Genomic DNA, 11,823 nt, shown 5'->3' with positions numbered 1-11,823 from the left:
GCTGGACCGGGGCTGTGGGCCCAGTATTGGCCAGCAGGCTCCTCTGGTTCTCGTCCATTCGCTCTCCGGAACATCAAAACCCTGAAATCCTCACGTTTTCTCCCTAATTGAATCCCAGATTATCACTTAATAACACATTTATAACGCTGAGCTGAGGCTTCATTAGATGATCATTGTTTGTGTGTGTGTGTGTGTGTGTGTGTGTGTGTGTGTGTGGTGTGTGTGTGTGTGTGTGTGTGTGTGTGGACACGGGGGAGATGTTGCTGGCTCGTCCTCCAGGCATGGCTGCCTGCCTCGTCTCCCAGTGAACTCTGCCCTACTGGAAACACTGGGAACTCACTTCCTGTGCCGCCTGCAGCCTGTTTTCATGTTTTGGAAAATAAACACACGAGTCTGATCTTCAGGCTGTTTTCACCACGGTTCGGGACGGACGGAGAGAGACGGACGGAGAGAGACGGACGGAGAGAGAGACGGACGGAGAGAGAGACAGCGTGGGTGGTGGAGCAGCGTGGGAGGCTGCTGGGTTGGAGCATCTCTGTTCGGCCCCTGGCAGCTTCTATCTATGGCAACAGAGCAGAGAAGCCCAGCAGGTGTGTGTGTGAGAGAGTGTGTGTGTGAGAGTGTGTGTGTGTGAGTGAGAGTGTGTGGTGTAAGAGAGTAAGAGTGTCTGTGTGGTGTGAGTGTGGTGTGTGTGTGTGTGTGTGAGAGTGTGTGTGTGTGAGTGAGAGTGTGTGTGTAAGAGAGTAAGAGTGTCTGTGTGTGTGTGAGTGTGTGGTGTGTGTGAGAGTGTGTGTGTGTGAGTGAGAGTGTGTGTGTAAGAGAGTAAGAGTGTCTGTGTGTGTGTGAGTGTGTGTGTGTGTGTGTGTGAGAGTGTGTGTGAGTGAGAGTGTGTGTGTGTGTGTGAGAGAGTAAGAGTGTCTGTGTGTGCGTGAGTGTGTGTGTGTGTGTGTGTGTGAGTGAGAGAGTAAGTGTGTGTGTGTGTGTGTTGTGTCCATGTGCAGCTCTGTGAAAGATCATCCCGTCCAGACAGATGATGGGAGTGTTACTGGGATCACACGTCTTCATCAGATCATGTGACTGAGGAAGGTCAGACCGTCGTCTTCATCATCTTCATCATCATCAGCAGACTGACAGACGGATGAAGGAGTGATTTATTAGAGACATAAAGGAGAGCGGGACGTCCTCCTGTGGACGTGTGACGGTTCTGTACGAGCCGCTCCTCCATCAGAAGATGTCCTCTGTGGACACAGATGAAGACGTCTCGCCTGTCTTCTGTGGACACAGATGAAAACGTCTCGCCTGTCTTCTGTGGACACAGATGAAGACGTCCCACCTGTCTTCTGTGGACACAGATGAAGACGTCCCACCTGTCCTCGGGGACACAGATGAAGACGTCCCGCCTGTCCTCGGGGACACAGATGAAGACGTCCCGCCTGTCCTCGGGGACACAGATGAAGACGTCCCGCCTGTCTTCTGTGGACACAGATGAAGACATCCGCCTGTCCTCTGTGGACACAGATGAAAACGTCTCGCCTGTCTTCTGTGGACACAGATGAAGACATCCCACCTGTCCTCGGGGACACAGATGAAGACGTCTCGCCTGTCTTCTGTGGACACAGATGAAGACGTCTCGCCTGTCCTCTGTGGACACAGATGAAGACGTCCCGCCTGTCTTCTGTGGACACAGATGAAGACGTCCCGCCTGTCTTCTGTGGACACAGATGAAGACGTCCCGCCTGTCTTCTGTGGACACAGATGAAGACGTCCCGCCTGTCTTCTGTGGACACAGATGAAGACGTCCCGCCTGTCTTGTGGACACAGATGAAGACGTCTCGCCTGTCCTCTGGGACACAGATGAAGACGTCCCGCCTGTCTTCTGTGGACACAGATGAAGACGTCCCGCCTGTCCTCGGGGACACAGATGAAGACGTCCCGCCTGTCTTCTGTGGACACAGATGAAGACGTCTCGCCTGTCCTCGGGGACACAGATGAAGACGTGCTGATCACGTCCAGGATTCCAGCTGTTCTTCGTGGGTGAGCAGATGTTGATCAGCTCCAGCTGCCTCTGGTCTTTGGTCTTTGGTTCATGTTGAATCCACAATCAGCTTTTATTGTTTGATCACAGTTTATCAGTATTTTTGACAACTGTCCCCGTCCTCCGTCCTCGTCCTCCTCCATCCTGGATCCTCTCAGCCTTGTCCACGAGAGCTCCTGCCAGCTCTCGTGGACAGATGGTGGCGAGCACGGAGCTCTGAACAAAACGAACAGATGCCCACGTGGACGCCACCATCGTCCCCCTCGGCCCCCCAGTCACTGAGACCGCCAGACCCCAGAGGACCCAGCCCAGAACCCAGCCCAGGACCCAGCCCAGGACCCAGCCCAGGACCCAGCCCAGGAGACAGCCCAGGAACCAGCCCAGGAGACAGCCCAGGAGACAGCCCAGGACCCAGCCCAGGACCCAGCCCAGGACCCAGCCCAGGAACCAGCCCAGGAACCAGCCCGGGAGCCAGTGGTGATGGTTCCAACCCCGGTAGAGCAGGTAAACCATTAGCATGAGCAATAAGGTTCCATCACACACCTGTGATCACCAGGATCTCCCAGCATGCTTTGCTGCAGTGGCTTTTTTAACGAGCTCGTCTCTGAAGGCATCGAGTGAGGGCAGAATCGTTCAGACCAGAACCAGAACCAGAACCAGAACCAGTCCTCTTTATTGAGGCAGCAGTTGAATATTCAAAAAGCAAATTATGTGCAGAGGGTGACCCGTTAGAAACACACACACTCACAGACACACACACACACTCACACACACACTCACAGACACTCACAGACACACACACACACACACTCACAGACACACACACACACTCACAGACACACACACCCTCACACACACCCTCACACACACACACACACGCACCCACACACACACACCCTCACACACACACTCACAGACACACGCACCCTCACATACACACTCACAGACACACACACCCTCACACACACACTCACGTGCGCGCTCTTCTCCAATTACTTCTCTCTCAACACAGTCGTGGCTTTAATGAACCTCTAAAAATAGATCAGACTTTTTTGTTGGCGTTCAGGGACTAATTTGCTCCGGAGCTGCAGCATCAGGACGTCCTTGAGCGGAAAACCCACATCAGCGTTTTCCTGTTGGGCCGGAGGAGCCGACCCACCCTCCCCCGGACGTCGGACCGTCCCCGATGACCCGGGTCTCCCGGTTCTCTTCCTGTCTACTAGTCATCGGTGATGACATCACTCAGGCCTCCACAGTGATGACATCACTCAGGGCCTCCATCAGTGATGACATCACTCGGGCCTCCATCAGTGATGACATCACTCGGCCTCAGAGGCAGCGGGATGATCCCGCCCCCGCCCCCCCCGCAGAAGCGCCTCGCGGTCGTCTGGTTCTGCTCGCCTCATTTGCACAGTCGACTCGTTAGCAGCCGTAAATATGGTGGTTCTGAATATTCATGACGGCCTGGAAAACAAGAACCTCGGCGAGGAGGCGCCTGCAGGATCCACCCGGTGCTTAACGAGCTTCTTTAATTGAACACGGAGCCTAAAACGGATCTGAGAGCGTCCGGGGTTGCTGAGCTCCCAGCGAGCTCACGTGGGTCCGGCAGCTCCAGGACCTGGCTGTGGTGGACCTGGACCTCCTCCGGTCCCAGAGCCTCCTGGGTAGATGCTAACAGATCTGGTTCTCTGCTCGCTCTCCCCCAGCTTCGTTGCTAATTGCTCGCTAAGAGCTGCGGAGACTGGAGCCTCGTTATCACCGGCTGAGCTGATAGCTCATGTAGCTACGATGCTACCGCTGCACTTTGTTAGCGTCGTTTGGTCTGATGACCCCTGCAGTGGGATGAAGGTGGCTCCTGGTAACGTCAGCTAACGAGATGGAAGCTTTCAACTTGAAGACAAGAAGGTGCAAGCGGAGGGGGCGGAGCTATGGAGCTCGGCGTGGTGTCAGCGACGTGGTGCAACAAAAACAGATTTCAGAAATGCGCAGCAGAAAGTCGGGGATTTACTGGGATAGAACCCAACGAGAGGCGCTTCTGTTACACCCACTTTGAGCCAAGATTTGGGTGTGAAGCCTCTGTGGACGCTAGCGTCCAGCATTTAGCTGCATCATCAGAAAACGGCACCTGTTAGCTTAGCATTCTAGCCTGTTGATAGTTTAAACATCAATTCACAATTCAGTCTGGACTGTCGGGTCACGCTAACCCACCCGTTAGCATGGTGAACCTGTGAGGTTCTGTGAGCAGGCGTGGACGATGGAGCGGGAGCAGCGTGGAGGGTCCGAGCGCCGCCGTTGTGGGGGGGGTCTGAGCGTTCTCCACTGAGTCGTCCTGGATCGCTGACCGATGGAGGAATAATGAGGTTGGCAACGGTGCTGCGAGCTGGTGACTGAGGCTAGAAATGAGTTTGGCTCGCCGACGCTGCAAAGTAAAACAAAGCGGATCCTGAAAAGCTGCCCGAATTAGCATCCAAAACCAAAGACGGACGAGAAGAGAATAAACCTCGACGCACAGATTCCAAATAAACTTGGAGCGGTTGTGAAATTCCTCAGTTCACAGAAGAGAAACGCTATTAGCCAATGTTTTAGCATGTTTCATGCTGCAGTTAAACGAACGGATTAACAAAAGGCGGCACAAGCGTAGTTAGCACAGTTAGCACAGTTAGCATTTTCCCTTCACAGAGCGCCTTAAAATCAGGTTGTTTCTACAGTTCTCTAAAGTTCTCATGATTTTTGCCATGCTGAGTTAGCCATGCCGTTCCTGTGATAGCTTTACTCTCTCTCTTGTCAATGCATGCGTAGAACAGCAGGGGGCGCACTAGCGCTCGGCTATTACAGCGTATATAAGGACTGGCAGACGCTGGCGTTAGCCAGGTTTAGTCACATGACATCGTGTTCAGGATCAGAAGGAGGAGGTGAACGAGGTGCTGGGACGCGAAACACAGCCAGGGAGGGGTCACACAACCGTTGTGTTGTTTATTAAAGCAACACAACGGGGATTTTACCAAACGGTCCTGGTTGGCTGTCGTGTTGCCTAGCACACACACACACACACGCTGACACACACACACACGCTGACACACACACACGCTGACACACGCACACACGCTGACACACACACACACACACACACGCTGACACACACACACACACGCTGACACACACACACGCTGACACACACACACACACGCTGACACCCACACACACACGCTGACACACACACACACACACACACGCTGACACACACACACACGCTGACACACACACCACACGCTGACACACACACCACACGCTGACACACACACACCACGCTGACACACGCACACACACACGCTGATACACACGCTGACACACACACACACGCTGACACACGCACACACGCTGACACACACACATACACACGCTGACACACACACACACGCTGACACAACACACACACACACTCACACCCACCCACACACAACACTGACACACAGCACATCTCCCTGTAATTAAATCCTTTGTCTTCCACCTGTGTAACAGAAGCACAAATCCTGGTGATTACAGGGCTGCAAAAGAGCAAAACAGGAAAACACACACACACACACACACACACACACACACACACACACACACACACACACACCACACACACACACACACACACACACGCTCCTGTGTTTCCCATCATGTTCTCTTTGGATCTTCCTGTCCTTGATTCGGCGTCCGGCTCCTCTCAGATCCGCTCAGATTCTGGCTGAGCTCCCATTTTAGGCTGTGACCTTTGACCTGCAGTACACCGGCGGGACCACCAGGGGCGCCTGGGTGAGGTTAGCTGTCTAAACAGCTTTTTAAATGTTTCATGGGGGGGGTTGTTTTGGGAGGAGGGGGGGATCTTTCCATAACAGACATGGAAAGATTGATGAGCTGGGATGTTTTGTGCGACAGATGGTTGTCACGGCAGCGTCTCCACAGACCGAGCCTCACTCAGCCTTAATGAATCCAATTAGAGAGATGAGTCCATACATCAGGACCAAAGTGCTGCTGCTGCTGTTGCTGCTGCTCCTGTTTACGGATCCACACACGGAGCCGCACAGAACCAGCGAGCTCTTCGTGTCTGGGAACGTCGGGACGTCCCAGCAGCCAGAACCCATTTAGAGCTTCAGCGTCGGTACCGGAGCGGTTTAGGTGACGTGGCTGCGTTTTTCTACTGTGTCGACCTGAGGATGTAATCAGATGTGTGGATAACATTGATCCCCCCACCATCCCACACACACACAGACGCACACACACACACACACACACGGGAGCTAGCTTGTTTTAGAGCTACAGTCTTCTTAGCTGCAGTAGAATTACAGAATCATCCCGCAGGAGATCGGGTCTCCTTCGCATGACCCCCCCACACACACGCACACACACTCTTCGTTCATCCCAACAATGTCATGGAGCCCCCCCCCTTCATTACGCCCCAGCCTGCGGTGAAGGGAAGGTGAGCGAGGAGTAAGAGGTGCAGCGAGGAGTGGAAGAATCCCTCTGAGCGGTGGGAAATAATTGGGGTGAGGAAGAGCCGTGATGTTTGGAGACGGATGTGGATGGTGCTGGGGGGTGGGGGGTGGGGGGGGGTGTGTGTGTGTGTGGGGGGGGGGGTATGCTGATGCAGGAGTAATGCAGTGGGGGGGTTATTAAGAACACGTCTGTCTGTGTGAGGACAGCTGGCCTGGCAGGAGAGAGGGACATTATTAATGAAGAGTCCCTCTACAGGTGATCACAGCACACGGGGTCAGAGGTCAAGGCTGTCAGAAGGACTTACAGGAGAGGGTCCTCACAAGGGTAGCAACACTGTGTGTGTGAGGGCGAAATGCTGGAGCTAAAGTCTAAACTCCACCACTGAGGAAGTGGAGAGGAGGAGAGGAAGTGGAGAGGAGGAGAGGAAGGGGAGGAAGTGGAGAGGAAGGGAGGAAGTGGGGAGGAGGAGAGGAGGAGAGGACGAGAGGAAGTGGAGAGGAAGGAGAGCCGCTGTCCCTTCAGTCCTCTCCTGGGGGGGTCACGCTTCCAGCTGAAGCTCAGTCCAAACTTCTCGCTGGCCGTTTGAGCCGTGCTCACCGAGGACGCTCGCTCCGGGGGGGGGGGGGGTTCCGTTAGCGCGCTCTGACGGAGACGAGTCACTTATCGGCAGGGATAAGCAGAGCCGCCGCTCCTCCTCCCTCGGCTGCAGTGCCAAGGTCACGGCAAAATCTACCGCCGATGGAGGATGGAGGCGGAGCTAAGGGGGGCAGAGGGGGATGGCGGGGGCGGCGCCAAGCGGCCGGCGGCGGAGGGGAGGGTGGAGGCGGAGCTAAGGGGGCAGAGGGGAGGGTGGAGGCGGAGCTAAGGGGGCAGCGGCGGAGGGGAGGATGGAGGCGGAGCTAAGGGGGCAGCGGCGAGGGGAGGATGGAGGTGGAGCTAAGGGGGCAGAGGGGAGGGTGGAGGCGGAGCTAAGGGGGCAAGCGGCGGAGGGGAGGATGGAGCCTTTAAAACCCATCTGACAGCAGCACCAAGCATGAAATGAGTGATTTTCTGGAGAAACGTCCACCGGAGTCACGCCGAGTGTGGACTCTTCTTCAGTCAAAGCCGGCGGCGGCGGCGGCGGTGGCGGCGGCGGCGGCGCTCTGTTCCCGGCCCTGCTCAGATGTTTGGACCACTGTGGGACAGTAATTCCCTGAGACGGCTGGAGGCTCGCTGGTGACATTTTCACACCTTGTAATCTGTTAATAAGACGGGTTTGGACCCACTGAACCGGCCGCGGTAATTGAATCCTTTCATAAAAGCGGGACTTCAAACCGCCGCCGAGCTCCGGGAGGCCGATAAAGGTCGGGAATTACGGGGAGCGACGTTCCGCCGTTAACGCTCCTCGTCGGGAAGAGAACAAACAGCATTTTATTTCTCCTTCCAGGCTCAGATTCGTGTTTCTGAGGCTCTGAACAGACGCTGGATCAATGAAGTTGGTTATTAACTGGTATTAATGACAGATGTTCCAGATGTTTCCCCTTCAGAACCACACAGCCGCCTCTCTTTACGAGTCCTTCTGGAAAAGAACAAAGCTGTTTGGACCAGTTACTTCTGTCCGCAGTAAATTTAAGATTCCACTTAATTACGCGGTGGCAGTGAAAAAACGCACTGGATCAGATCTGACTGGGACCGGTCGGTCCATAGTGGGACCGGGTCTGAACCGGAATCACCTGAATCAGCTTCTCTTTGCCCCTTTGATGACCTGACTTCTGCTTTGGATCTGTGTGCTGAAGCAACACGCCTTCATTCATCACGTCTCTGATTAGCTCGTATCAGGCGTTGCTCTTTTAAACGGCCCAGAACCGCCCGCCCGCCGAGTGGCTGGGTCAGAAACTTCCCTGGACTAACCAGTGTGGTTCTGTCCTTTGTGACCCTCATAGTTGTAGTGTTTGAGCCAGCTCCTGACCCTGACCCAGCCATACCAACTAACCCTGGACCTGGACCTAAACCCAGTTCTGACCCCGGTCTAAAAACCCAGTTCTGACCTGGTGAGAACGAACCAAAATGTCCTCACTTCACTAGTAAAATTAGGATTTAGGTACTTATTATGTAGCAAGTACGAAAACACACACACACACACACTCTCTCGTTGCAGATCATCTTCATTCTAATCAGATTTAATCCAGATTTATCATCATATTTGAACTTAAATGAATATTCCACATCACTGTTCCATCAAAGACAAAAACGTCCCTTTGATCTTTATTTGTTCTGTTTCTGTCTGAGCGTGAAAATGTTGAACTTAGCGCGATGTTTTCGCAACCAGGAGAGCACAAAAGGTGGCATCACGTGTTGTTGTACTCCTGAGACAGGAAAGTGAGGGGCTGAGACAGGAAGTGAGGGACTGAGGACAGGAAGTGAAGGGACTGAGACAGGAAGTGAGGGGCTGAGACAGGAAGTGAGGAGTGGAAACCTTGACTGAGGCTTCCAGGCCACCATAACCGTCCGGGTCTGATGGGCAGACTGAGCAATCATGGGGTTCTGGTGGGGGGGCGATGTGAGCCGAAGGAAGCCAGAAAGTCCCTGAGCTGCTATTATCTCTGCTCAAAAAGGTTAATTTAATCATCCACAAGGGTGCAAATCTAAAAACGGCAGCAGCAGCTCGGCGCCGAGGGGCTAAAGACGCTCATCTGTCAACATCAGCGCGGCAGCAGAACGCATCCGTCTCTGACATCGGCACGTGAACGCCCACGCACGTGCACGCACGCACGCACCAGCGGCACTCACGCAACATGGCTGCTGTCGCCATGGCTACGGCCAACGCCGCTCAGGGGTTCGTTCTCATTAAGCGGTTAATTACCTGCTGTGGAAATATTTTCCACCCTGGGCCGACGAGGTCGTTGTCACGGAGACGGCAAAGTCACCGTTCACCGTCGGGCTCAGATTTATGTTGCACCTGTTTCGGGTGACCTTTGACCTTTCACGCCCCACTATAAAGGCTACTGATGCAAACAGGAAGTGACCCAAATCCAGGGCCGCTGGTTCCGGCCCTGCTGGGTCTCGGCTGATAAACATGATCACAACAACAACAACGCTAACTTCCTGCGGCAGCTCTGCCAGCGGCTCCACGGGCCCGTTTGTGTTCTGATCCCTCTTCACAGGAGCCGATCCGGTCTAATGGGCTGTTTAATCTCTCCCCCCTCTGTCTCCCTTTTGCCCCCCCCCCCTCTGAAATGGAGCGTGCGACTCACTCAGTGGAGATAACAGAAGCTCCATTTTGCAGCTAAGAGGCTAATTTGTGAACTCGTAATTCTCACCCGGCCATGACGGTGCTGATTGGTTCTTTTCTGGCGCGTTCAGACAGACGGGTTCTGTTGGACCGGAGAGTTCCCCCACGTTCACCCAGAACATGAAGTTTGAGCCGCTCGGGGCTCCTGAGGACCGGCCAAACATGGTACAGGGTGTGTGTGTGCGTGTGTGTGTGTGTGCGTGTGTGTGTGTGTGTGTGTGTGTGTGTGTGTGTGATGGGTCCTGACAGCGTACACAGAGCTGGCACATGGCTGCCCCCCCCCACCACCCTCAGTGGTGTCTCCCACAGTAAACGTTGACTCACTTTGTGTGTGGATTTTCCCATGAGATTCAGGACACACACACACACACACACACACACCACACCCACACACACACACACACACACACACACACACAGTTCAGTGGTGCAGAGCCAATCAAAGCCAGGACACAGTAACAGAGTGTTCATTGTCTCGTAGAGGTAAAAATGTGGCCAAATTTAATGAAATGTTGTATCATTTTAGCCAACAATGACGCTACACAACTCAAATAAATTCTGGAGAGGCTGGAGAGGAAGGGGCGGTTCCCGGATGGACCAGTCCGTCCTGGTGGGGCTTCCTGTCACATCTGCAGGTGAGGTATCAGCAAACGCCGTTAGCATTTAGCATCAGAGTTAGCTCACAACCTGACAGCTCCTCCTCAGATTTACAGACTGGCCGCATCATAAAGCCGAACGCCCGCGTGGATTAGCATTAGAATCCATCGCAGTTTGTTAGCACAGGTCCGAGTTTGGGGACCTCGGCCTGTTTAATCTCCTCCGAACAGAACCTTTTGCTCATTTATCATAAACCTGGTCACAGAGGCTAGAGGATAATCTGGGAGTTTAAGGACACTTTACTGTCTGTCTCCTCGCTCAGAACCAGCACAACAAAATGCAAAACAGCTCCTGTAACTCTGCTAATAAGCGTCAAGAGAGCGCTAGCTTGTTAGCCGCGGGTGTGCAGCACCCACCGGGGGATCCGCAAATGTGGGATGAGATGAGTCGGGATGAGATGAGATTAACTTTATCCATCCCTGGAGGCAGATTCGGCTACGGCAGCAACCGATGATGGACAAAGAGATTGGACAACGGAGGAGCGCAGAGCTAATATGAAGCCAAATAAAAAACCACAGGAGCCCAGGAAATAATAATCAGAATGAGCTTTTATCTCCGAGGCAAAGATTATAGTCCCACAACATGAGGAAAACGGGATTTGTCGTGTAATTAAAGTAACAGTTACCTGCTGAGATGGTTCTCGGTCACTTCAGGGCAGCAGGAAACCCTCAGTCTGCTCAGCTAACACGCTAAATTCAGCCTTCTTCTTAGCAACATTAGCATAATATCACAACCTGAGCAGGGGCCAGTTCTGGTAGCAACACGCTAACGTACAACAGATAAAGGGGGCGTGGCCTAAAAGGTTCGCCCGACTCCCCCAGAACATCCGATTCACTCTCTGATTGGCTGATTTATCAGGCTGCCCCCTGCAGAACCCCCCCCCCCCAGCGGGCTCATTGATAGCTGGGGTCACAGGTCAGCTTGGTCCGGTCTGCCAGTTAACTCTGTTTTCCCCTCCTGCCCCTCTTTGTCTCCTGTGTTGTATAAAGTGACACATCTGTCAGCCCCCCCCCCCCCAGCTTCCATCTTATCAGAGCAGAAGGTGGGGGGGGGGGTGCAAAGGAGCTCGTGCCTCCACACACACTTCTAACACACACACTTCCAACACGCCGAGATCACACACTCCATCTGCCCCGTGTCTCAACAGATGCTCCTGACAGAGACCCCCTACACACACTCTCACACACACATACTCACACACACAGACACTCTCACAGACACACACACACACAGACACTCACACACACACACACACACAGACACTCACACACACAGACACTCACAGACCTACACACACAGACACACACACCCAGACACACACACACACACACAGACACTCACACACTCTCACACACACATACTCACACACACAGACACT

General features: G+C 53.8%; 1 long non-coding RNA gene across 1 annotated transcript; it reads right to left on the bottom strand.

Annotated features, from left to right (window-relative positions):
* Positions 1 to 10,294: 10,294 nt before the first annotated feature.
* On the bottom strand, positions 10,295 to 11,392 carry LOC115248248 (uncharacterized). The gene is made up of 3 exons (XR_003887186.1): positions 11,071 to 11,392; positions 10,802 to 10,934; positions 10,295 to 10,417 (listed from the first exon to the last, which is right to left on the bottom strand). It is a non-coding gene; the product is annotated as an uncharacterized lncRNA (long non-coding RNA).
* Between the last annotated feature and the right edge of the window lie 431 nt (positions 11,393 to 11,823).

The sequence above is a fragment of the Takifugu rubripes genome, unplaced genomic scaffold (assembly GCF_901000725.2).
Source record: "Takifugu rubripes unplaced genomic scaffold, fTakRub1.2, whole genome shotgun sequence".
Taxonomy (NCBI): Eukaryota; Metazoa; Chordata; class Actinopteri; order Tetraodontiformes; family Tetraodontidae; genus Takifugu; species Takifugu rubripes.
This window is presented reverse-complemented; position numbering and strand designations above follow the sequence as displayed.